The sequence below is a fragment of the Hypanus sabinus genome, chromosome 4 (genome assembly GCF_030144855.1).
Source record: "Hypanus sabinus isolate sHypSab1 chromosome 4, sHypSab1.hap1, whole genome shotgun sequence".
Taxonomy (NCBI): domain Eukaryota; kingdom Metazoa; phylum Chordata; class Chondrichthyes; order Myliobatiformes; family Dasyatidae; genus Hypanus; species Hypanus sabinus.
In genome coordinates this window covers 2,344,425-2,368,797 of record NC_082709.1, presented here as the reverse complement: position 1 = coordinate 2,368,797, position 24,373 = coordinate 2,344,425, and the positions used below count along the sequence as shown (strand labels likewise).

The following is a 24,373-nucleotide window of genomic DNA, read 5'->3' as shown; positions in this document are numbered from 1 at the left end:
GGAGGCCTGTGACTAGTGATGTGCAGCAGGAATCGGTGCTGGTTCCTTTGTTATTTGTCATCTACATCAACAGGCTCAATGATAATGAGGTTAACAGCATCAGCAAATTTGCAGATGACACCAAGATTGGGGCTATAGTGGACACCAAAGAAGTCTATCATGTTTTGCAGAGGGATCTGGACCAGCTGGAAAAATGGGCTGAAAAACATCAGATGGAATTTAATGCGGACAAGTGTGAGGTGAGGCACTTCAGAAGGACCAAGCAGGATAGGTCTTACACAGTGAATGATAGGGCACTGAGGAGCGTGGTAGAACTAAGGGATCTGGGAATACAGGCCTGTAATTAATTGAAAATGGTGTCAGATGTAGATAGGGTCAGAAAGGAAGCTTTCGGCACATTGGCTTTCATAAATCAAAGCAATGAGTACAGGAGATGAGATGCTATGTTGAAGTTGTATAAGACATTGGTGAGGCCTAATTTGGAGTAGTGTGTGCAGTTTTGGTCACCTACCTTAAGAAAAGATATAAACAAGATTGAAAGGGAACAGAGAAAATTTACAAGGACGTTGCTGGGTCTGGAAGATCTGAGTTAAATGGAAAAATTGAATAGGCTTGGACTTTATTCATTGGAACATAGCAGATTGAGAGGAGATTTAATAGAGGTATACAAAATTATAAGCGGTATAGATAGGGTAAATGCAAGTAGATTTTTTCCCACAAAGGTTGGGTGGGACTACAATTAGAGGTTATGAGTTAAGAGTGAAGGGTAAAAAATTTAAGGAGAACATGAGGTGGAATTTTTTCACTCAGAGGGTTGTGAAAGTGTGGAACAGGCTGCCAGAACAAGTGGTGCATTGAAGATCAATTTCAATGTTTAAGAGAAGTTTGGATAGGTACAAGAAGGGTAGGGGTATGGTGAGCTATGGTCACAATGCAGATTGATGGGAGTAGGCAGCTTAAATAGCTTGGCAAGGATTATATGGGCCAAAGGGCCTGTTTCTATGCTGTACTTTTCAATGACTCTATGACCCTGTAATTGGAGTCAACTGAATAACAATAAAATAAATGTAATCCAAATTCCCAAATTGCTCCCCTCCCCAAAAAATTTCATGTCATATCTGAATTATGATAAACCTGATTCTGATATGGGTTTCTATTGTGGACTGAGAGTAGGAAGAGGGGAAGGAGAGGGAAATCATGGTTAGGAAAATGGGAAGGGAGAGGACAGGGAGCAGGAAGCACCGAAGAGACACTCTATGATGATCGATAAGCCAATTGTTTGGAATCAAATGATCTTGCCTGGTGTCTCAGGGCTGGTTATGTCTGTACCTGCGTCACCCTGCCCCTTGCATTCCTTCTCTGTCTCCTGTTCCACAGCCCTCCCACTGCGCTTCATCCTTGCCATTCCCAACATCCTTTGCTCTTGCCTGATCTATAAACTCGTTCTCTGCTCTATGTTAACAAATACAAGAACGTGCTTGAGACTATTGCACAGTACTGTAGCTTGAAACACTTTTTTAAGTGAACTATCCATTGAATACAGGAAGTTACTGTTAGCAAAATACCAGTTAAACAAGTCACAATTCTCTATGCAAATAACACTTAGGGCCTGCACTAACTAATGAAGTGTGGAACTTCAGGAAATTTGGTTTTATCTGCACATTCATTAACTTTTCCTGAAGTCTGTGATAAATTAATCTGGAGATATCTGGACAATCTGTTCATGTTGCATTACATTACTCAGACATGGATCTTTCTATCACATGAATGCACATACACACATCATCATATTTTGGAGTAAACTGTGAATAAAGATGGACAAATGATGGATGCCACAGACAATACAGGCAAAAATACCACACAATTTGAACCCATACCATATTGGGCACAGAGGAAATGCAAATCTTGAAAGAGTGAAGAGCAGTTTATTTATAAATGGAAAACTGGAGTTGCAAGTCACATGTTGTAGTTTAAGTCAACACAAGCCTGGATCCTGCCCTTGCGATGACTCTGGTTAGAACATAGAATAGTACAGCACATTACAGACCCTTTGGCCCACAATGTTGTGCCGACCTTCAAACCCTGCCTCCCATATAACCCCCTACCTTAAAATCCTCCATATACCTGTCCAATAGTCTCTTAAACTTCACTAGTGTATCTGCCTCCACCACTGACTCGGGCAGTGCATTCCACGCACCAACCACTCTCTGGTTGATGCCAGGTTTACTAAAAAAACAAATAAATTAGTCAAGTGGTAAATACAAAGAGAATGGCAGAAATCCAACATCTACTTCACAGAATAAATTCAGTTCATACCTCCAGTTTTTTAATCCTTATGCTCTGCATGTTTTGGAATCAAATCCCATTAGTTGCTTCATCCACAACCGATCAGAAGTGAAATTCTTCTTCATGAGGAAGTTCAATTTGTGTATTTGTTTCAAACATTCTTCACACAGTTAAGCCAAATGGATCAACACAGATGAATCCTGTCCTATCCTACCCTTGTTAGATATCCACATAACCAGTGTGCCACAATAAATCTGCCTGCTTCTCCCCAGCCCACTCCTAGAGCAAAACAATCATTAAAAGATGATTCTTTTGGTGTTCTTTTGAGATACTAACGTCTCTTTTAGTTTAGGTTCTCCAATCATAGTGAACGTTCCCACGTTTGTAAATGTACTTATTTCACTGCACAGAAATGTAAGTTAGTAAGTTATACATGAATCTAAAATGAATTGTTATGTAAATTGGTTTATTTTTTTGTTCCCAAAAATATATTCATTTATTAAGTAACTTCTTTCTACTTTGTGTAGTTTTGAGGTGAAATGTAACTCTACCTCAAATATTTGAAAAGATTTAACTTTGAAAACAATTACACTTTCTACATTCTAAACATGTATGATCATGTTTTCCTAAGGTGTTCATCAAGTCTTTTAAAGTGTCTGTGAGTAACCAATGTTAAATTATGAATCTACTGCTAATTACTAGGATTTCAGGGAAGTACAAGGTCAGATATGTAAAAATGTCTTGCTATTTACATTCAATATGTAAAAATATTTAGCAGAATATTGAGGGAAGAGAATTATTGGGAACAATATCCTGTGTTATTTGGATGAGTTCATCTACAATTTTAATATCAACAGCATTTTCTCCTATCAGACACTGGAACCGCTTCTTTCATGTTTCGTGTTTCCCTACATAATCATAGGCTTCTGTGGTTTGCTCCATGTTAGTAACACCTGCTATATAACTACCTCCATTTTCCCCTAGACTTCTCTGGTCACCTCTCTGCTACCACCTTTCCCTGATCTCATCAATCCCAATTTCCCAAGGTTTTGCTTCCATTAAAGCTGAAAATATGTTAGTAAGAATTAATGAAGGAACATTCTCTGAACAGAATGTCTCAGTATCTCTCTCTGCAGTACCAGAAGCATTAATTCTAACTAACCAGAAGTCTTTATTAAGCAGAAGATAGGCTCATAGTAACAAGACTACATTTTCTTACTGTACATTCTGTACAGTCAGGCAGATTTCCAGCAGAGTGGGTCCCAACATTTTTTATGCCATGGTCCTATACCATTAAGCAAGGGGTTGATGGACCCCAGGTTGATAACCTCTGTACTCAAGTTGCAAACCAAATGATGTTGCAGTTGGTCACATGATACAGTTCCTCGAATTACATCAACAAATATTACATAGGCCATTCTGTAAGGGGGTGGGGCTGATAATAGGGATAGGCTGTCACTACCTATTGAATGCTCCCAGTGTCACGTGTCTCAAATCGCCTCTGACAGCCAAGTGCAGCTCCTGGCCTTCACATCTGGCTTAGCTACTAGGCCTGGGGGAGCTATTTCTACTGTCAGGAGCAAGGCAAAAAAGTGGATTACAGGCACCTTAAAACCAGTTGCTTTGGACAGAACACAAGCACGAGAAAATCTGCAGATGATGGAAATCCAAGGCAACACACACAAAGCTTCAGTGACTTCCATCCCCCTCCCCCAGTTTTACCTATCACCCTCCTCCCCTCCTCCCACCTTCTTTCTATAACCTCATCACGATGAAGGGTCTCGGCCCAAAATGTCAACTGTTCATTCTTTTCCATAGATGCTCCCTGACCTATTGAGTTCCTCCAGCATTTTGTGTGTGTTGCTCTGGACAGATGGGGTTCGTCAGCCATGATTGGCAGCTCATCTGGGAGAAGGAAAACTCTGATCTCAACCTTCCACTGCTTTGTGGCCATACCCACTCATGGGGAAGGCTTCAGGAGTAATCCCTGAGGGAAAGCTGCTGAGCTGGAACCCCTAAGGGGACCCTACAGTGAATTCAACACTGACTGGCAAACCCTGCGATGCCGTTGGTAGCAAATGGTACCGGCCTCTGCCGTTCCTTTGGATTCATCAGTTGCAATGAGAGTAAGAGCTTGTTGCATGGTCAAGAACTTGCTCTGCATATTGTACTGGCTCGTCTTGTCTATCACATACACAGCTAGGATGCAACATCCATGGTCAATCTCAAGGCCCTCAATTACATCGATAATGAAATATTTATCACAATACATGGAGTATGGAATCCACTAAAAGCTGTACAAAACCCTTAAGACACAACATTCCAGGGCATTTTGAGAAAACAATCTGATGAATTCTCTCTGACAACCACTGACATCAATTGCAGTGATCTGATCTAGACCAATAGATCATGCTGATCCTAGTAACTCTTAGCTATATCTTACTTTTAGAAAGAAATAAGCCTGTTTCTTAACTGAAATAGTGCAGTAAATCATGTGCATCACAGATGCTGGCAGTGTATAACTTTGTTCATTTAAATTACCTGTTATCATCCTGTATCTGAAAAACTGAAGGAGAGAAGTAATTTAGATGTGTTACCTGAAGTGTTCTTTCATGAAATAATAAAATCTCAATGCCATCTCTGAATTAGAATACCAAAGTCCAGGCACCATCCTTCCCAGTGTGTCAAAGAAATACCTATTGGAAAATCCTCTCACTTCTTGATTCTATCTGATTCTGAAACTTCTTCACATCTTTGGAGTAATACGTCGTCATTCAGGAACAAGCCAGCAGCCTTGTTCCTTGCACTGTAGTACAATTACAGACATGTGATGTGCTGTTAATATGCAAAACTATACTAAAGCAAGCTGAAAAATCCTCTCTGTAAATGGTGAAACCAAATATTCAGGAAAGGTGGAATGTGAATTTCATTGAAATAGCTGAGAAATATTATATATTGTACATATACTTTGAAATATTATATTGACTCAAAAAGGATTGCTTAAAATGTCTGACATGACAGTCTGAAACAACAGGTATTATCTGAAAACCGACCTCTCCCTCCCCCTCCCTCTCTTACTGTACTGGAAAAAAGTACTGAAAGGCCCAATCATTAATTCAAAATAACTACTAGGATACTGGAAAATATTAAATAAAAAAAGGCTTACAATGTTATATAGCATTTTCTTACTGTGGCCGTCCTTACAGATACACGGAGAAAACCTGGTAAAGTCCGTTCTCCACAATGCTGCAGATGGTCACATGATGTCATTTCCTTAAGCAGTAACAACCAGTTTCACACACGATACAAATCACATGTAAACTGTGAACCACAGATTCCCACAGTATGTCCCATTCACATATCCTTGCACTTAATCTGATTTTCCTCACTCTCTTGCATCCCTCTTCTCATTGCTACCATCATGGAGGAGTTACAGGAGCCTGAAGACCCACACTCAATGATTCAGGAACAGCTTTTTCCCTCTGTCAGCACAGTTCTGAATGGTCATGATTACCTCATGATTAGCAGCACACTTTGCTGGATCAGGCAGCATCTATGCAAAAGGTGTTTCAGGCTGAGACCCTTCTTCAGGTGTTTGTGATATATTACCTCATTACTTCTCTTTTCTGCATTATTCATTTATTTTGTAATTTATGACAATTTTACACCTTTGAACTGTACTGTTGCTACAAAGCAAATGATTTTATGTCATAGGAGATTGTGATAATAAACCTGATTCTGATTTGGACTCTAGCATCCAAATCATTGATGTAGATCGTGAACAGCAGAAATCTGCAGGGCAGCTCCAGCAGAATCATACGTAACCCCCCTGGTTACAGTTTCCCAAACCTCGGTACACCTGGTCATGTGGCACGTTATCTCAGATATTCTCATCGTCCAAATTCACAAGCTGCCACATTTCTTTGGTTTGCTCCATAACAATAATACCTGTTATATAAACACTTCCATTTCTGTTACCAGCCCTTCCCCCACCTCATCAAGCCCAATTCCCATTTTCTCTGCTTCTATTAATGCTGAAAATTCTGAGAAATCATAGAACAGGAAAACTAAAACAAATACCCCATGTAGTCCCAGATGAAAGGAAGCAGAGAGGACTACATTCACCAATGCATGTTCCAGTGGTTATTGTGAGGAAGTAGAAAGTTGAGTTGGATGAACGGACTAAAGCCAAGGTGGATACACTATTGAATGCACCGTTAACCCTGCAGAAAGAAAATACCACAGCTTGGCAGCATATGCCTGGAGAAATACGACTAGTTAGTCCTCAATCTGGAAGAGTAATACATCAATCAATATATCTGGCAGAAGTTGTACTTAAGTATAAAGCACATGGTTATTTTAGAATGGTTATTATCCTTTTTTGTTATTAAAATATTGTCTTTTGTATTACAGTATATTTCAGTGTAGAAGCTTCTAGAAGAATCACTCTGCACAGAAAGCTACTATGAAATGCTGCTTAGCAAAGTGAAAGTTCTTTCATTAAGTATGACTGTCAGTTTAAATTATCAGTGATTTGAAATGGTTAAAGGTGTGAAGGAAACCATAAGCTAGTGCTCAAAGGTTGATCACTGGCTCAGCACTAACCAGCTTCTTGCTCCCTCTGATAGATTTGGCTTTATGTAACTTGAACTTATGATTCTAATGTCTCCAATGATTTTAATAGGAAAAAGATTGCCAGAACACAATTCATTTTACTCTCAGGAAGTACTTATTGCCCATTTCCAATTCATAGTTGCAGGTTGAAAGAAATGTTAACTTGTAGTCAATAGATTACCACAGAGGTATTGAATAGAAAGTTCCATAGTTCAAAGTAAATTTATTACCAAAGTACATATATATCAGCATATACAACCCTGAGATTCATTTTCCTGTAAACATACTCAACAAATTCACAACAGAATAAAACATAGAACAGACTCAGTGGAACCACACCAACTTGGGCATTCAACCAGTGTGAAAAAGGAAACATGTTCAAACACAAAAAAAACAATAATAAATAAATAACTAGTGACAACATGAGATGAAGAGTCCTTGAAAGTGAGTTAGATCCATCAACAATGATGGAACAGCAATATTTTTCCAAGTCAAATCAGAATCAGAACCAGGTTTAACATCACCAGCATATGTCATGACATTTGTTAACATTGCAACAGCAGTACATTGCAATACATGATAAATAACCAAAGAAAATGAATTACAGTAAGTATATGTATGTATATTAAATATTTAAATTAAGATGATTAGTGCAAAAAACAAATTTAAAAAGTAGTGACGTAGGGTTCATGGGTTCAATGTCCATTTAGGAATCGGGTGACAGAGGGGAAGAAACTGTTCCTGAATCGCTGAGTGTGTGCTTTCAGGCTCCTGTAACTTCTTCCTGATGATAACAATGATAAGATGGCATGTGTGTAATTTGGAGGGGAACCATTGAATGATAGTCCAAGGAGCTTAATGCCCTTGGCTTTCTAGGAGGTAGATTTTACAGTTTGGGAAGGCTGTCAGAAAGGCGAAGTGAGTAACTGTAGCCCATTTTGAGAGTGATACACACGATATCATCTTGTGACGGTAGTGGGGAAATAAAAGTGGACAGAGTGTCCATAAAGGGGGACACAACTCTAAATATTCTTGAGCTGCTTGAAAATGATTGGAACTGCATTTCCCTGAACTAAAATTAACTCACAGTTTCATTTATGTGCGCCTTCTAAATTCTTTCCTCGCTTCCCAAACTTCTCACCTTCATCTTCTCTGTTGCCAGCCAGTTCGAGTGGTTTTTGTGCCACATCCCTTCAAGCCATCATGGAACCCTTCCTGCTTGTGATTGGCACTTAACCCTTTGCCCCTCCAAATGCAAGTTCCTTCCTCAGCCCCATGTTTACTGATTTGTAAGCTGCTTCTTTAAGCCTTTGGAATGACCACATATTCTTTCAGAAGCAACATTATTATTCTCCTCAGGAAAGCTTTCATTACACTCTTCCTTTTTTTTTAAAAAAAAAGTGACATTTCCCAATTTGTGCGTCTTCCCTCGAATTAAACAATACATCAATAATGTATGAGGATATTTCTACCTTCTCTATTCAGAATCATTCTCTCTCATGTCCAGCTGTTCTAGCCTTAGGATCCCATAGTCAAACCAAAGATATTTCCTTCTGCAGCCCAGAGACTCCTTCCATACACTGCTGTTTCAAAGTTCAAAGTAAATATATTACCAAAGTACATATATGTCACCATACACAACAGTGAGATTTAGGAATAAACTTTTCTTGGGCTTCCAGCTGGGTACAAGTATTGATTTTAACTAAGGTTTTGATGACAAACGCTGCCATCTTCATCAGTGTGCATGTCTAGTCTGGTGGAATTTATGACCCCATCGTCTGTCCCTCATGTTTGGTTAGTCCTGTTTCTGCTGTCATACCCTGCATACAATCAAATTCCAGTTCTTACTTAGAGCAAGATCTTCATCTTTGTTAAAATTCTTTTCCTTTAGTTTTAGTTCAATGGCTTAATTCTCCAGGTGGTCCCAAAAGCCATTGGTGTGGCACAGTTGTTTTGTGTCTGAAGTCAATCCCACGGCCATTGTGAATGCAATGTACTACTCTGGATTTTTCCAGGTAACCCAAATGGATACACCTCCTGTGCTCCTTGATGTGGGTTTCCACAGTACGTCCCACATGGCCGATACACGCTGCTCCACTTTCACTGGGAATCCTGCAAAGGGCAGCCGTCCTGAGTCATCTTTGACCCACATAAGCTGCGATATGAGCTTCTTTACATGTTTGTGGATGGTATTAACATAGTATTTCTTCAGGATTCTGACAATCCTTGCAGAAATTGTAGAAATATGAGGAACTTTAACAAAGATGAAGGTCTCACTCTGTAAGAACTGGAATTCAATTGTAAACAATGTGGGACAGCAGAAACCTGATTGCGTGAGGACTACCCAATCAGGACAGACAGACAACAGGGGAATAAATACCACTAGACTGGACATGCACTGGAATCATCCCGAAAAAGTTGACAGAGTTAGTCATCGAAACTTCGGTTAAAATTGATACCAGTTCCGACTGGAAACCGAAGAAGAGTTTATTTGTCATATACACCAGGAAAACGCTAAACCAGTGATCCTCAGATGGCCCTGTACCACACTGCAAGGGGCCGGTTATATGTCCTTAGGAGGACTTAGAGGAAATAGAAGTAATTGGGAGGTCTGCAAGATTCCTGGGGGGGTGGGGGGTGGTAAGCGGTACCCTAACGAGGCACGAGACCTGATCAACTGTTACTAGAGCGGGCCCCTCCAAAAATGGATGAGGCACAGGAACACAGAAAACCACAAATCTGCAGCTGACAAGCACTCTTCATCACAATGTGTCAGAAAAATGGTTCGGCACAGCCAAGAAGGGCTAAAAGGCCTGTTTCTGTGCTGTAATGTTCTATGCTTCTATGGTTCTAACTGGGCAATCTCATCCGACCTTACCAATCAAGCAGACGTTATTGCGGATGCAAAAATTAGCAACTGGGATACCCAACAGTTCCCCTTGGCTTGCGACATGGAACGAGTTCATGCAGTTTAATGGATAGCAAGTCAAATACACCCTCTCAGCTTTCTCTACAGATCTACAGAAAACAGGTCACAATGGTACAGCACTGGCTGGAACTGAACAGAGAAATAGTGCCAATCAGTGAACCTGCTGACTCTGAGGATTCCTCTTGATGTTCAAAGCGTCATTGGCTTCACATGTGCACCCAAGAGTCACCTTTAAGGATTATGAAGCCTTATGTGATTGGTCAATCACGCTAACTGGAATAGTATAAAGGCAGTTTGCTGAACACCAGCTCTATCCCAACTAACATTCAGATTCCAATCTTAAGCTTATTAACATAATTTTCACTGTTGTGATTGTCTTCATCTTCACCTCACTGTTCCTTTGCATGCTGCAACCAACATTCCATCCACATCATCTCCATCATTAACGTCCAAAAGGCATTCCCAGTTTGCGTATTTAAAATTTTTTTAAATTTAGCCCCGTTAATGACGGATAAATATGCACAGCAATCTCTGAGTCTGTAGACGGTGAAGCCTTGAATCCTACTGCTGCTAAGAATCAGTGACTACGGAAAGTGCGTCAATACAATGTTACATACCCGGATTAAGGTTTAATTCCATTCCTATCAGATCAGCGGCACCCCATGCATCTTATTTGTGAAGCTGTACCTTCAACTGAAGCCATGAAACCATCAAGATTGCAGGAACACTTTTGTAAAATACACCCTAAAAGGGGGCTTTTTAAGCTATTACTTAGTACCAGAAAATGAAAGAAACATTTGAAAAGCATTGCACACTTGAATCATTTGTCAAGAAAGCTATAAATGACATAGAAAAATAAAAACCTACAGCACAATACAGGCACTTCAGCCCACAAAGTTGTGCTGAACATGTCCCAAACTTAGAAATTACTAAGCTTACCCATAGCCTTCTACTCTGTACCTATTCAAAAGTCCCTTAAAAGACCCTATCGTATCCGTCTCCACCACCTTTGCTGGCAGACCATTCCACACACTCACCACTCTCTGAGTAAAAATCTTACCCCGACATCTCCTCTGTACCTACTCCCCAGCACCTTAAACCTGTGTCTTCTTGTGGCAACTATTTCAGCCCTGGGAAAAAGCCTCTGACTATCCACACAATCAATGCCTCTCGTTATCTAATACATCTCTATTAGGTCACACCTCATCCTTTATTGCTGCAAGGAGAAAAAGCTGAGTTCACTCAACCTATTCTCATAAGTCATGCTTCCCAATCCAGGCAACATCCTTGTAAATCTCCTCTGCACCCTTTCTATGGCTTCCACATCCTTCCTGTAGTGAGGTGACCAGAACTGGGCACAGTATACCAAATGGGTCTGACCAGGGTTGTATATAGCTGAAACATTATCTCTCTTAACATTGATAGTGGTCTCATTGCTTCTTACAAAATTTCCAAACTGATAGCAAACTGTGGAAAGTCTCATACAATTGGTGAAAGATGAATAATGCCTGCTGTAATAGAAGTGCTCACCACTGTTCTCAAAATGGATCCCAGTATTTTAAAATCAATTCATCTGAGTAATAACTCTGTAGCTCATCATATTGATAAAATGAGTGAGGTGCATTGGCTGCTAAAAGGCTGCTGCTCAAAGTGTTTCTTTGATCTTTTTGACACTATGGTTGAATTTTTGCTCAAAGTTGACAACAACTTGGGAAACAAGATTTAACTTCTACAGGGAGATGTGGCATACCTAGCTGATCTGTGTTCAAAATGAAAATTCTAAATATGAAACTGCAGAGTGAGAACTTCAATTTAATTGAGACAAAAACAGCAGTATCCATTTTTATTGGAAAATTGGAAATATATAAGCAAAACTTTGGAAAAGAATGTTCTCAGTTTCCCTGAATGGGAAGTATGGAACTCTCTTTCACAGCTGGTGGTTTGCAAGAATATTGCTTACACCTGCAGTCACTGAAGAAGGATTTTCAGAATTGATTCAAGGATTTGAATGATCTGGAAATTCCAGACTGGGTAATCAACCCATTTCTTTGCAAAGTGGCAGAACAGGAAGAGAGCTTGCAAGAAGAAATCATCAAAATTCAAAATGATGAAGAAACAAAATGCTTTTCAAAAATGTCAGCTTTGGTGGTATGAAGCTGCACTGTCATACGAAGTTTCCCAGTCTTTAGAGAAGAGCCAAACTGCTGTTTATTGCATTTCCATCCTCCTATCTTTTTGAAAGAGGCTTCAGTCAGTGAACCACATTCTCGCATAAACCCGAAACCGCTTGGATATTGTTGCACTTGGGGACTTGAAGCTTTTGCTATCACAACTTAAACCAGATAACTCTTGCTAAAAACCATTAAGCTTAAGGATCACATTGATACCAACCTGATGTACAGTGCACAGGTACTGTGTAAGCTAGGCTAAAAGACAAAGAAGAATTTTAAAGCAGAACCATTTTTCTTATATTAGTGAAGCCCCTCACTGGGCTGGTATGCAAACTTGGCTCTTTGCCAACCTCGCTAACAGCCATGGGACTCAGTGGTGAGAAGGCTACCTTTTATAACTAGTAGGTGTATAGAGTCAGTATGAAAGTAGAGCTAGCGATGAAAGAAACCTCGATTTGAGTGAATGCTGTGTAAGTATTACCCACACACAATTGTCAGTCGGCAAGAAATAACAAATCGTGCACTGCATCAAGTTATAAAGAAAGTATATTTATGAATTTCAGTCTTATCATACAGTTGGTGGGGGAAAAAAAGGGAAAAAAAATCAAAGCACCCATTACAATTTACATGGTCTAAATGTGCACATCTTTGGAGTTGTCTTGTCACTCACACTGTGGACCCATGGTCTGTGTGAAAGCACACACCACATCCAGAACTTTGCTCAAAATCCAACTCAAACAAACGGGCAATCTCCCTGGAGTACTGGCCATTCCTCCTTGGAACTATTTACCCCTGTACAAAGCACAATGTGCAATGGAGACACTCCTTCCCAGGGCATCCTCAGCCACCTTCCCTCCAGTCCTCTCTGCAGCTGCTGCCAAAAAGACAAATCTCTCTCTGCCCAGCTTTCTCCCAATTCTACTATCCTGACTGGCTGACACAACGTTCCTAAGTTAAGCGCCGCAGCCCCTTAGCTATACCTAAAACCAAAACATGCTATCAGTAGGACACTCTGCTTCGACAGAAAGCTGCTTCTATTTCTGCTTCTGCTTGGTACTGTGCCAGCACTGACGGTGTTAGTAACACCCAGGCGGTGTGAACAGCGTGAGAGGTAAATTGTAAAGTGAGCTTTTTTGACTAGATCCCCTAAATTGATTTGATTGAGTCTATCTTTAAAAATAGTAATTTTAGAAATATTGCATAGGTCTGGCAGCAGAAGATTCCACTCTCTTGTTGATCGTGGGTAGAGGGAGTACTGGTAGCAAATCTTGTTGAATGAAGGGGTTTCCAGTGTGTAAGGTCCAGTTTGCTGTCGAGTTGAACTGACCCTGTGACGAATTTGGACGTCTGATGGAGTGATGTTGTGAACTTCTTTGAAAATGAAGATTAATAGTAGTTTAGTACGTCGGTCTTCAGGTGGTTCCCATTGAAGTTTAGAGAGCATGTTGGTGACACTGGATTTCCTGCTGTAATCGTTTAGCACAAAGCGAGCAGCACCACATTGGATTTTTTCGATGGACTTCTTATTGTTAGCTTGATGGGGATCCCATATGGCCGTGCAATACTCACAGACGAGTGTCTTGTATGCCGTGACCTCGACGGATTCACTACATGAGTGGAGGTTTCCTTGCAGGACACCCAGTATTTTGTTTGCTTTGGCTGTAATCTGATTGATGTGGCATGTCCAGTTAAGATCCTTGCTAATTTCAACAGCAAGATATGGGTGGTGGGTGACTGGTTCAAGAATCTTTCCTTTCATGTTATGTGTCATGTTGATTGGTTTAACTTTGTGATTGACATGCATGGCTTAACATTTAGATGAGTTGAAGGACATTTGCCATCAAGACTCCCATTGACATAATGAATCAATATTGTTTTGCAGCAACTGAACATCTTGGTCATTTTTTATCTCACAGTAAATTATGCAGTCATCTGCAAAGAGTCTGACCTTGGACTTGACTATACTTGGCAAGTCGTTGATGTAAATGAAAAATAGTAAGGGTCACCCAACACGGACCCCTGGGGCACTTCGGATGGCACGAGAGATTCAGGGGACTCTGCCCCCTCAAGAAGCACACGTCGCTCTCCTTGGGTAAGGAACATCTTTAACCAATGTAGAAAGCTGTTGTTAATGCCCACATGTTCAAGCTTACGTGGTAACCTCTGGTGGGGGACCATGTCAGATGCCTTGCCGAAGTCGAGTATGATTAAGACAGCTTGGCTTCTGTTGTCAAGGGTCTTAATGAAATACCCTACACATTAGTGGTAAAAATCTTAACTAGGGCATTTCATTAGCTTATGGTAGACATGTTTTTACACTATGGGGGCCCAAGAAGGGTGTTGGCAAGTATGAAAGTGCTTTAGTGGGGTGTTGTGCTAAAAAAGTTTGGGAAATACTGCTCTAGATCCCTTTCCCCTGAGATTCTTTTTATTGTGGGCATACTCAATAAATTCAACATCATAATGGAATCAATGAATGATCACACCAACAGGGTGAACAACTAATGTGCAAAAGACAACAAACTGTCCAAATACGAAAAAAGGAAATAACAATAATAAATAAGTGATAAATATTGAGATAATTAGATGAAGAGTCCTTGAAAGTGAGTTCATAGTATAGCTCTGTTCTTGACTTTAGCCTCCTTCAAACTCTGTCTTCTGAAGCTCCATTCAATTCCATCAAAACTTGTGATTTTGAGAATATGAAGGTGAATTTGCTGCCAGCAGCATTCACCCTCTGTAACCACGTTGAGCATACTGCTCTTGTTTGACAAATGTAAATACAGACATACAATACCCCGGCTTACTGCCCAACAACACATCCACTTATTATTATGCAATCAATACATGAACAATAACTAAGTAGCAACTAAAAGGATAACACACACAAAATGCTGGAGGAGCTCAGAAGGCCAGGCTGCATCTATGGAAAAGAGTATCGTTGAAGTTTCAGGCTGAGACCCTTGGGCAGGACTGGAGAAAAAAAGCTGGCGAGTAGATTTGAAAGGTGGGGGGAGGAGAGAGAGAAACACTAGGTGAATCTTGGAGGGGAAAGAATGAACTAAAGAGCTGAGAAGTTGACTGGGGAAAGAGACGGAAGGCCATGGAAGAAACAAAAAAAGGAGGGAGGAGGAGGAGCACGAGAGGGAGGCGATGGATGGGCAAGGAGGTAACATGAGAGAGAGAAAACGAGATGGGAAATGGTGAAGGGAGGGATTATTGGAAGTTTGACAAATCAATGTTCATGCCATCAGGTTAAAGGCTACCCAAACGGAATATAAGGTGTTGTTCCTCCTACTTAAATGTGGCCTCGTCTTGTCCATGGTGGAGGTCATGCATGGATATACCAGATGGAAATGGGAAGTGGAATTAAAGTACGTCTGTAGGTGGCCACTGGGAGATCCCCTTTTTCTGGTGGATGGAGTGTAGATTAATTTAAAAAATAAGTGGCTTGCTGAGTTTGTCCAGCAGTTTGTGTGTGTTGCTTGGATTTCCAGCATCAGCAGATTTTTTCGTGTTCGTGAAATGAAGAAATAACATATCTTTTGTGTAAAATAGTAATTTTTTTCTGAACACAACATGCCTAAGTTGCCAATGTGCCAATGTGATACTTGGAAATCATTGTATCTGGTATGAAGTACTTGTTAGGCATGATGGGAGAAAGCTGAAGTGTTCAACATCATATGAGATTCCCAAAAGCTCCATTATCCAGATCCCTCATTTGTCTCTTTCAATTCCAGCTTTCACCCAATCGGACATCAGTTTCAAAGAGAAGTAAATATCCTGTAACATTAATCTGTTGTCAATAATTGCTGACCAATTTACTGGAAGTTTCCAGAATCTGCTTTCGCTATATGAAACTATGTTGCAGCACGGTGGTGTAGTGGTTAGCGCAATGCTTTACAGTACAGACAACCCGGCTTCCATTCCTGCCACTGCCTGTAAGGAGTTAGTACATTCTCCCCGTGACTGCATGGGTTTCCTCTCACAGTCCAAAGACTTTCCGGTTGGTAGGTTAATTGGTCATTGTAAATTGTTCCATGATTAAGCTAGGATTCAATTGGGGAATTGCTAGGCTAGAAGGGCTTGTACCATGCTACAGTTCAATGAATATATATACTGTACATTCATTGAAATGTAGCAAGCATGGTGCATATACATATATATATATATATATATACACACACACAGTGGCATGTAAAAGTTTGGGCACCCCGGTCAAAATTTCTGTTACTGTGAATAGTTAAGTGAGTAAAAGATGAACTGATCTCCAAAAGTCATAAAGTTAAAGATGAAACATTCTTTTCAAAATTTTAAACAAGATTAGTGTATTATTTTTGTTTTGTACAATTTTAGAGTGCAAAAAAGTAAAGGAGAACCATGTAAAAGTTTGGGCAACTCAAGAGATTTGAGCTGTCAGATAACTTTTACCAAGGTCTCAGACCTTAATTAGCTTGTAAGGGCTATGGCTTGTTCACAGTCATTGTTAGGAAAGGCCGGGTGATGCAAATTTCAAAGCTTTATAAATAATGTACCCTAACGCCTCAAACCTTGTCCCAACAATCAGCAGCCATGGGCTCCTCTAAGCAGCTGCCTAGCACTCTGAAAATTAAAATAAATGATGCCCACAAAGCAGGAGAAGGCTATAAGAAGATAGCAAAACATTTTCAGGTAGCCGTTTCCTCAGTTCGTAATGTAATTAAGAAATGGCATTTAACAGGAATGGTGGAGGTCAAGTTGAGGCCCAGAAGACCAAGAAAACTTTCTGAGAGAACTTTTCATAGGATTACTAGAAAGGCAAATCAAAACCCCCGTTTGACTGCTAAAGACCTTCAGGAAGATTCAGCAGCCTCTGGAGTGGTGGTGCACTGTTCTGTGCAGCGACACCTGCACAAATATGACCTTCATGGAAGAGTCATCAGAAGAAAACCTCTCCTGCATCCTCACCACAAAATTCAGTATCAGAAGTTTGCAAAGGAACATCTGAACAAGCCTGCTGTATTTTGGAAACAAGTCCTGTGGACTGATGATGTTAAAGTGGAACTTTTTGGCCGCAATGAGCAAAGGTAGGTTTGAAGAAAAAGGGGTGCAGAATTTCATGAAAAGTACACCTCTCCAACTGTTAACCACGGGGGTGGATTGATCATACCTTGGGCTTGTGTTGCAGCCAGAGGCATGGAGAACATTTCACTGGTAGAGGAAAGAATGAATTCAATTACATACCAGCAAATTCTGGAAGCAAACATCACACTGTCTGCAAAAAAGCTGAAGTTGAAAAGAGGATGGCTTCTACAACAGGATAATGATCCTAAACACACATCAAAATCCACAATGGACTACCTCAAGAAGCGCAAGCTGAAGGTTTTGCCATGGCCCTCACAGTCCCCCAACCTAGACATCGTCGAAAATCTGTGGATAGACCTCAAAAGAGCAGTGCATGCAAGACGGCCCAAGAATCTCACAGAACTATAAGCCTTTTGCAAGGAAGAATGGGTGAAAATCCCCCAAACAAGAATTGAAAGACTCTAAGCTGGCTACAGAAAGCATTTACAAGCTGTGATACTTGCCAAAGGGGGTGTTACTAAGTACTGACCATGCAGGGTGCCCAAACCTTTGCATCAGGCCCTTTCCCTTTTTTGTTATTTTGAAACTGTAAGAGATGGAAATAAAAAAGTAATCTTGCTTAAAATATTAAAGAAATGTGTCATCTTTAACTTTATGCCTTTTGGAAATCAGGTCATCTTTTACTCACTTAGATATTCACACTAACAGAAATTTTGACCAGGGGTGCCCAAACTTTTGCATTTCACTGTATCTAACTATCTATCTATCTATCTATCTATCTATCTATCTATCTATCTATCTATCTATCTATCTATCTATATCTATATCTGTATATATATGATATATATATATATAACATTTTTAAAAGTTATTGAATATTTGCTTTGTGAAAAGGAAATTATTATTTTTCACTCATGCTGTCCTTACTAGAAACTTTGTTTTGACCACAAGCTTAACTGCCCGAGCTACATAAATACTCAAGGCTACAAGTATGTGTCAATGCCTGAGTATCCTGTGGTGAGTGACTCATCAAAGCCTTTCTGGTAGAAATCCATGGTATAATGGAATACTCTTCTCTTGCTTGACAACATCTGGTTTAAAAGAGTGTGTTTGATTTACTTTCCATCCATCATGTTAAACATCCCCTGCCTCCAACAGGACTACGCTGAGGTTGCTGTGTGCACTGCAGTGACCCATCAGGGCTTCCTTGACAATGCCTAGAAAACTCAGTTATGACAAATTAGAAGATCAAAGGCAAGAGACATGTCAGAACATTACCCCATGAAGGTTTTACTTCAACTTTTAATCCATCCTGTCAGCAAATAAATCACTTTACCTCCATTGATGTTGAAGTCAAAAACCCTGGAACTGTCTACCTAACGGTACTGAGGTGTACACTCAGAACTGCAGTGGTTCAGGATGACAAACTACTCTCTTCTCCAAAACAACTGGCTATGTAGTTACATAAAGAATTAGTATCTAAAGGCTTGGAACTGATGTGGGAAAAAAATGTTTGACTGTTACCCTGGTATTTGGGGAACTTCAAATCAAGAAACTGAAAACAGAAAACTAAGAATGTGGAAGCTGAAGTTGGCCGTGAACCATTGGTTCGCTTTATCCTTTGTGAAAGGAAATATGGTATCTTATCCAGTCTGGCCTAAGACCCACAACAACGTGGTCAGCTCTGAAACAGTGTATCAGATCATTGGCAATTTACAATGGGCAACATTTACTGGTCTCCGCAACAATTTGCATGTCCCATATGCAGTAAGTGCATTGAAAGAGGCTATAGACTCAGCCAGCTCCATCACAGGCACAACCCTCTCCATCAGTTTCAAAAGGCAGTGCCTGAAGAAGGTGGCATCGACCATTAGGGAATCTCACCATCTGGGACATGCCCTCTCATTGCCACCATCAGGGAGGAGGTAGAGGACTAGAAAACCCACACTTAACAGTCTAGCAACCACTTCTTCACCTCCATCAATCCATGAACACAATCTCACTATTTCTCTTTTGCCCTCCATTTATTTGTTGCAACTTATAGTAATTTTCATCTGCTGCACTTTATTGCTGCAGCAAAACAACAGATTTCACAGCATCCATCAGTGATAAGAAACCTGATTCTGAATTAAGATAAAATCTACAACTGGGTCTCCAATTTGGATTGCATGATATCACTTAGACTTGTTATTCATTCTCTCTAAGAATCACAATCAATGAAATTAATAATTTGACTACCTCAGATATCCATACTAAAAAACCCTTTTTCATCTTGGGGGAATATATCAATATTTGACTGAAAAGAAAATGATTGCGTTGTTTATTGACATCTCTGAGGTCTTCATTACACAATATTTGGTAAATGAGTTGATTGTGTGCTCTTTCATCATAAGTGTGGGGTGGTTTGGGAACCAAGCTAGGCTCTTGTTATTCCAGCCTTTCTTTGGGGACAGTACAGTAGTTAGTGTGACTCCACAGAACCGGCCATCACTGATCAGGCTTCAGTTTCTGCTGCAGTCTGTAAGGAATTTGTACTTTCTCCCTGTGACCACGAGGGTTTCTTCCGGTCATTCAGCTAGGGTTAGCGCAGGGGTTCCCAACCATGGACCAATACCAGTAAGCCAGGAGTCCATGGACTCCAGGTTGGAAACCTCTGTATCAGTGAGTTGCGGCCATGCTATGTTGGTGTCGGAAACGTGATAACAATTGTGAGTTCCCCAGTGCAATCCTCACTGATTTGACTTGATGCCTTTCACAGTTCAATTTGATGTTGTTATGAACCCATAGGCTTTGTTTAAGGGAGTGCCTGAGTGAGACGGGACTATGATGTTGTTCACTGACTGACCTGCAGCTTATTTAACTTTAAAAACAAGGACACCATCAGTCATTGTCTGAAGTCAGAAGGAGAGAGAGAGTGAAACACTAAAGTCAGCAGCTTCAGCTGGTCATAGCTGGGTTTGGAACTCCCCTATGCCCAAAAGGGTGTGTTGATCATCGGCATACGGTGCATAACCAAGGTGTGACGGTCACCATAGGAGAGGATTTAGTTTGGGATATCCGGTGGAGACTGCTTATGTGTTAACCCTTGCCTGGGTATGTGGTGTGGTGTGGTGTCTTCACTTGAAGACGATATCCCTGTGAGAAGTCACTTTCGGTGATAATTCGTATGTGGGTTTGGAATGATACGACAGATAAAATCTACGACGACTGTTATCTCATTTTACCATCGTGGAACCTGTGGAAGTCGACATAATTGCCTCCTCTCTACATTTACCCTGGATGACAACTATCTCTCTCCCATCACTTTATTCCGTGTATGAACTGAACTTCCCCTACTTTACCATTTTCAAGACTCTAAGCCTTGCTCTTCCTCCAAACTCAATATAGTTTGGGAGTTGTATTTGTTTATCTGGGTTTAACTTACTATATTACAAGTAGTTACTAATAAAGATAATGGTTTTAACATCAAAACCAGACTTCAGGTGTAGTCTATTGCTGCTGGTTCATTTCTAAAATGCTACAGTTTGTAACAATGTTATGATATACCTCTGACAAATAATTCTAATCTTTTTATTTTGTTAAGAAGAATATTCCACTTCCATTGGAACAGAAGTTTAGTGAGCTGGAAGTGCTAGCGTTTCTAGAGCAAATTGGTCCCATTCACCACCTACCCACCCCCATACTTGCCAGCAGATTCAGCGTGCTGATGGGAATGTTGGACGCTGGGCTTGTTGGTTGGGTCCCACTGGCAGTGAGCTGTTATTTTCTGACTGTAAACTCCGGAGGCAGAACATCAATGGACTCCCCACTGAATCTGCAACAATCAGCAGGTCAACTTGTTTGGATGAAAAGCAACAGCTGCCAGAATGAAAGGGAGGGAGAAGGTTCCATACATCATTTTTAAAACCAATTACAGAGCCTGGCTAAGAGACTGGGATAGAAGAGCTGGTTTTAAGAGGAGCATGCATGGACTTAATATATCAAATGGCTTCTGCAATGCCACCACAATTCTAATTGTTTAGTGTTTTAAGTCATAAAGTTCCTAAAACATTTTAATAATTTTTAGCATTTGAATTTATTATTAATATTCAGGAACATTAGGTAGCATTCAGTCCTACACAACATGTAAAGACTGAGTGTAGGGCTTCATACATATTTTCATTCATTTTCTAGGTGGAAATTCAGACAAGGCATCAAGAGCTTTGCCACTGTAGACATAAATCTTCAATTTTCCGTTTGGTAATATTAGCAAATTGCTAATTCGTACTTCATCAGCATATCAGCTGTGAGCATGGGCAGATTGCCACTGGCAGCAGATTCTGAGGCAATAACTACTTGGCATGTTACGGGCTTCTATCATCTAATAACTGTAGAGAAAATAATGTCTCTCCTTTATCTCATTTTAATCAAATCACAGGAGGAAGTGTGGAGAGACGTATTTGACTTTGGAGATTAATAAAAAGTGAGAGATTATGGCCTCTGATATCTCTTCTACACTACTGTCCAAAGTAGAATTAGTCTTGCTAAGTTTATAGTGCCAGAAAACAATATGATTTGTTTGAATAAAACTATTTTACTGAGCCAAGCTGTACTGCTGAGTGTAGCTTCTAAAGGCCAGCTCAAATTGAATATCAGTACACATTGAGCTAAAGGAAAAATACAGAAGGAGCTGAGGATCAAATCCCAGTGCATTTAATTCTCCTTTCCACAACACGACTTAACAAAACGTTTACAGGAAAGCACGTGCTGTTCAAGGTGCAAGGAGGGCAGATAAGTGAAACTTATTTTAGCTTATATAACTTCCTAATATATTTTATTATTCATTAATAGTATTAAAGGATTGTGTTTCTTTTCTATTTTAAGCTACTGAATCTTTAACTATTCAGAGATGTAAAAAAAAACAATTGAAAAGAATATGATTAGGGCAAACTGTCAAAAGGATTGAGGGCATTGCAGAAGCAGGGCATTAGCATCCTGCCACCTGAATCCTGGGCACCTTTCTCATCCTCCTCAGCCCACTGGAAGCAGGAGAGGAGGGTGAGGGGTCAGCTTATTTGGTCACTTACACCTGGAAAATTCCAGGCAGGTGAAGTGCATTGGTGGTGGATTCCAGCAGTTGCCAGAACCCACCACATTGCAGACCATCATTTTACTGTGTCATCCCTTCAAAGAGATGGAGAAGAAATGTCTAATTGCATTCCTGAGGCGAAACAGCTTTAAGTTCCGTCTTTTATGCTTAGTACCTTTACAATTTGCCATTCTCATGGTTCTGTTTCTGTGCTGCGCAAGAACTGGAGCAGGACAGACAGACAGACAGACAGACATACAGACTTTATTGATCCTGAGGGGAAATTGGGTTTTGTTCCCAAATAGAAACATAGAGAAATTAGTGCAAATTGTCAGTGAACAAATGCTTTATCACTTCTGTTAATCTTCCAAAATTAACTCAGAAATCAAGTACAAACAAGAGAAAATCTGCAGATGTTGGAAATCCAAGCAACACACACAAAGCACTGGAGGAACTCAGCAGGCCAGGCAGCATCGATGGAAATCAATGCTTTGGGCTGTGACCCTTCAACAGGAAGGGTCCTGCTGGTTGGATAGATTTTTGCGTAGTAGAGAAATTAAGAGTTGTGGGGAAAAGGCAGGTAGTTGGAGATGAGTCCATGGTCACATCAGCCATGATCTTATTGAATGGTGGAGCAGGCTCAACAGTTCAGATGGCCGACTCCCGCTCCTATTTCTAATGTTCTTTCATTCATGTGTCTATTTAAGAGTCTCTTAAATGTCCCCAATGTATCCACTTCGACCACCACCCCTGGTAGTGTGTTCCACTCCCACCTCCCCCTACAGTATATATTCCTCCAATTACCTTAGAATTATGTCCCTCGTATCAGCCATTTCCACCCTGAGAAAAAGTCTCTAGCTGTCCACTCCACCTATGCCTCTTATCATTTTGTACACTTCAATTATGTCACCTCTCATTCTCCTTCGCTCCAAAGAGAAAAGCCCTAGCTCGCTTAATCTATCCTCACAAATCTAGGCGACATCCTGCTAAGTCTCCTCTCTTCAATTTCTCTAAAACTTTGACAAACTTCTTTAGATGTGTGGCGGAGAGTATACTGACTGTTTACATCATGGCTTGGTATGGAAACACCAATGCCCTTGTACAAAACAGTCTACATAAAGTAATGGATAAAACCCAGTCCATCACGGGTCAAGCCCTCCCCACCTGTGACCACATCTACGTTAAATGATTTCGCAGGAAAGCTGTCTCCATCATCGAGGACCTGGACCATTGAGCTATGCTCTCTTCTCATTACTGCTATCGGGAAGGAGGCACAGGAGCTCAGCACCCCACACCACATTGTTCAGGAACTCCTCAGCCATCAGGCTCTTGAACCAGAGTGGATAACTTCATGCCCCAACACGGAACTGTTCCCACAACCTATGGACCCACCTTCATCTCGTTCTCTTGATATTTGTTGCTTATTTACTTATGTCTTTTTTCTTTTTATATTTGCATAGTTTGTTCTTTTTGCACATTGGTCATCGTCCATCCTGTTGGGTGTGCACTTTTACTGATTTTATTACGTTTCTTGTATTTGCTGCAATTGCCCACAAGAAAAGAAATCTCAGGGTTGTATTTGGTGACATATATGTACATTGATAATAAACTTACTTTGAAATTTGAACTCTGGAGCTTCCACATCTTTTCTATAATGAGGTGACCAGAACTCAACACAATTCTCTAAATGTGATCTACCCAGAGGTTTAAGGAGCTTAGGAGGATAATGGCGCCTAACGGCAACTCCTTTACTTCTATCTTCAGAAACAGTTCTATTTCTATCTTTAATATCTCTATTTCTCCCTTTCAGGATTCTTTTGAAGACCCTGACATGAAATTAGAGGCTGACTTTGGTTCTTTGCAGGAATGGGACCTGCTCTTGGGGTCTAATGACTGGCCGATATTCGATACACCAAAGACGAAGCCTAAAAGACTAGTGTGCCTTCAGAGTGCCGGCTCTTCATGACTCTGGAGGCGGGCAGCCTCGAGGTTGGTCCCACCTCCTGGTGCGTCGTGGAAGACGGAAGATTGAAAGCAGCAAGCTGGCTGCTGATTGTGTGCCCAGAGGCCTGAGTTCTTTGGCACAGAGCTTAGAAGAAGCCACACAACAGAGCTTTAATATTGTAAACCAGTGAGTTGTTTGTTATGTCTTCCCTCTTGCTGTGAAAAGATTTTTTTGCTGGTGGGGGAGGGGGATCATTACTTTGCTGCTGCTTGTGCGTGGGAGGGGGAGCTGGGGGG

General features: G+C 40.6%; 1 protein-coding gene across 2 annotated transcripts in view; it reads right to left on the bottom strand.

The window, feature by feature from the left end:
• The window catches only part of nckap5l (NCK-associated protein 5-like), a 954,759-nt gene that overhangs the window by 606,156 nt on the left and 324,230 nt on the right, over window positions 1-24,373 (bottom strand). Inside the window, exon 1 of one of the 2 annotated variants that reach the window (XM_059966285.1) lies at window positions 5,453-5,515. The exons of the other annotated variant lie outside the window; for it this stretch is intronic. The gene's annotated coding sequence lies outside the window, so the exon portion shown is untranslated. Of the gene's footprint in view, window positions 1-5,452; window positions 5,516-24,373 lie in introns of those variants that run through there. 2 annotated transcript variants of the gene reach the window in all.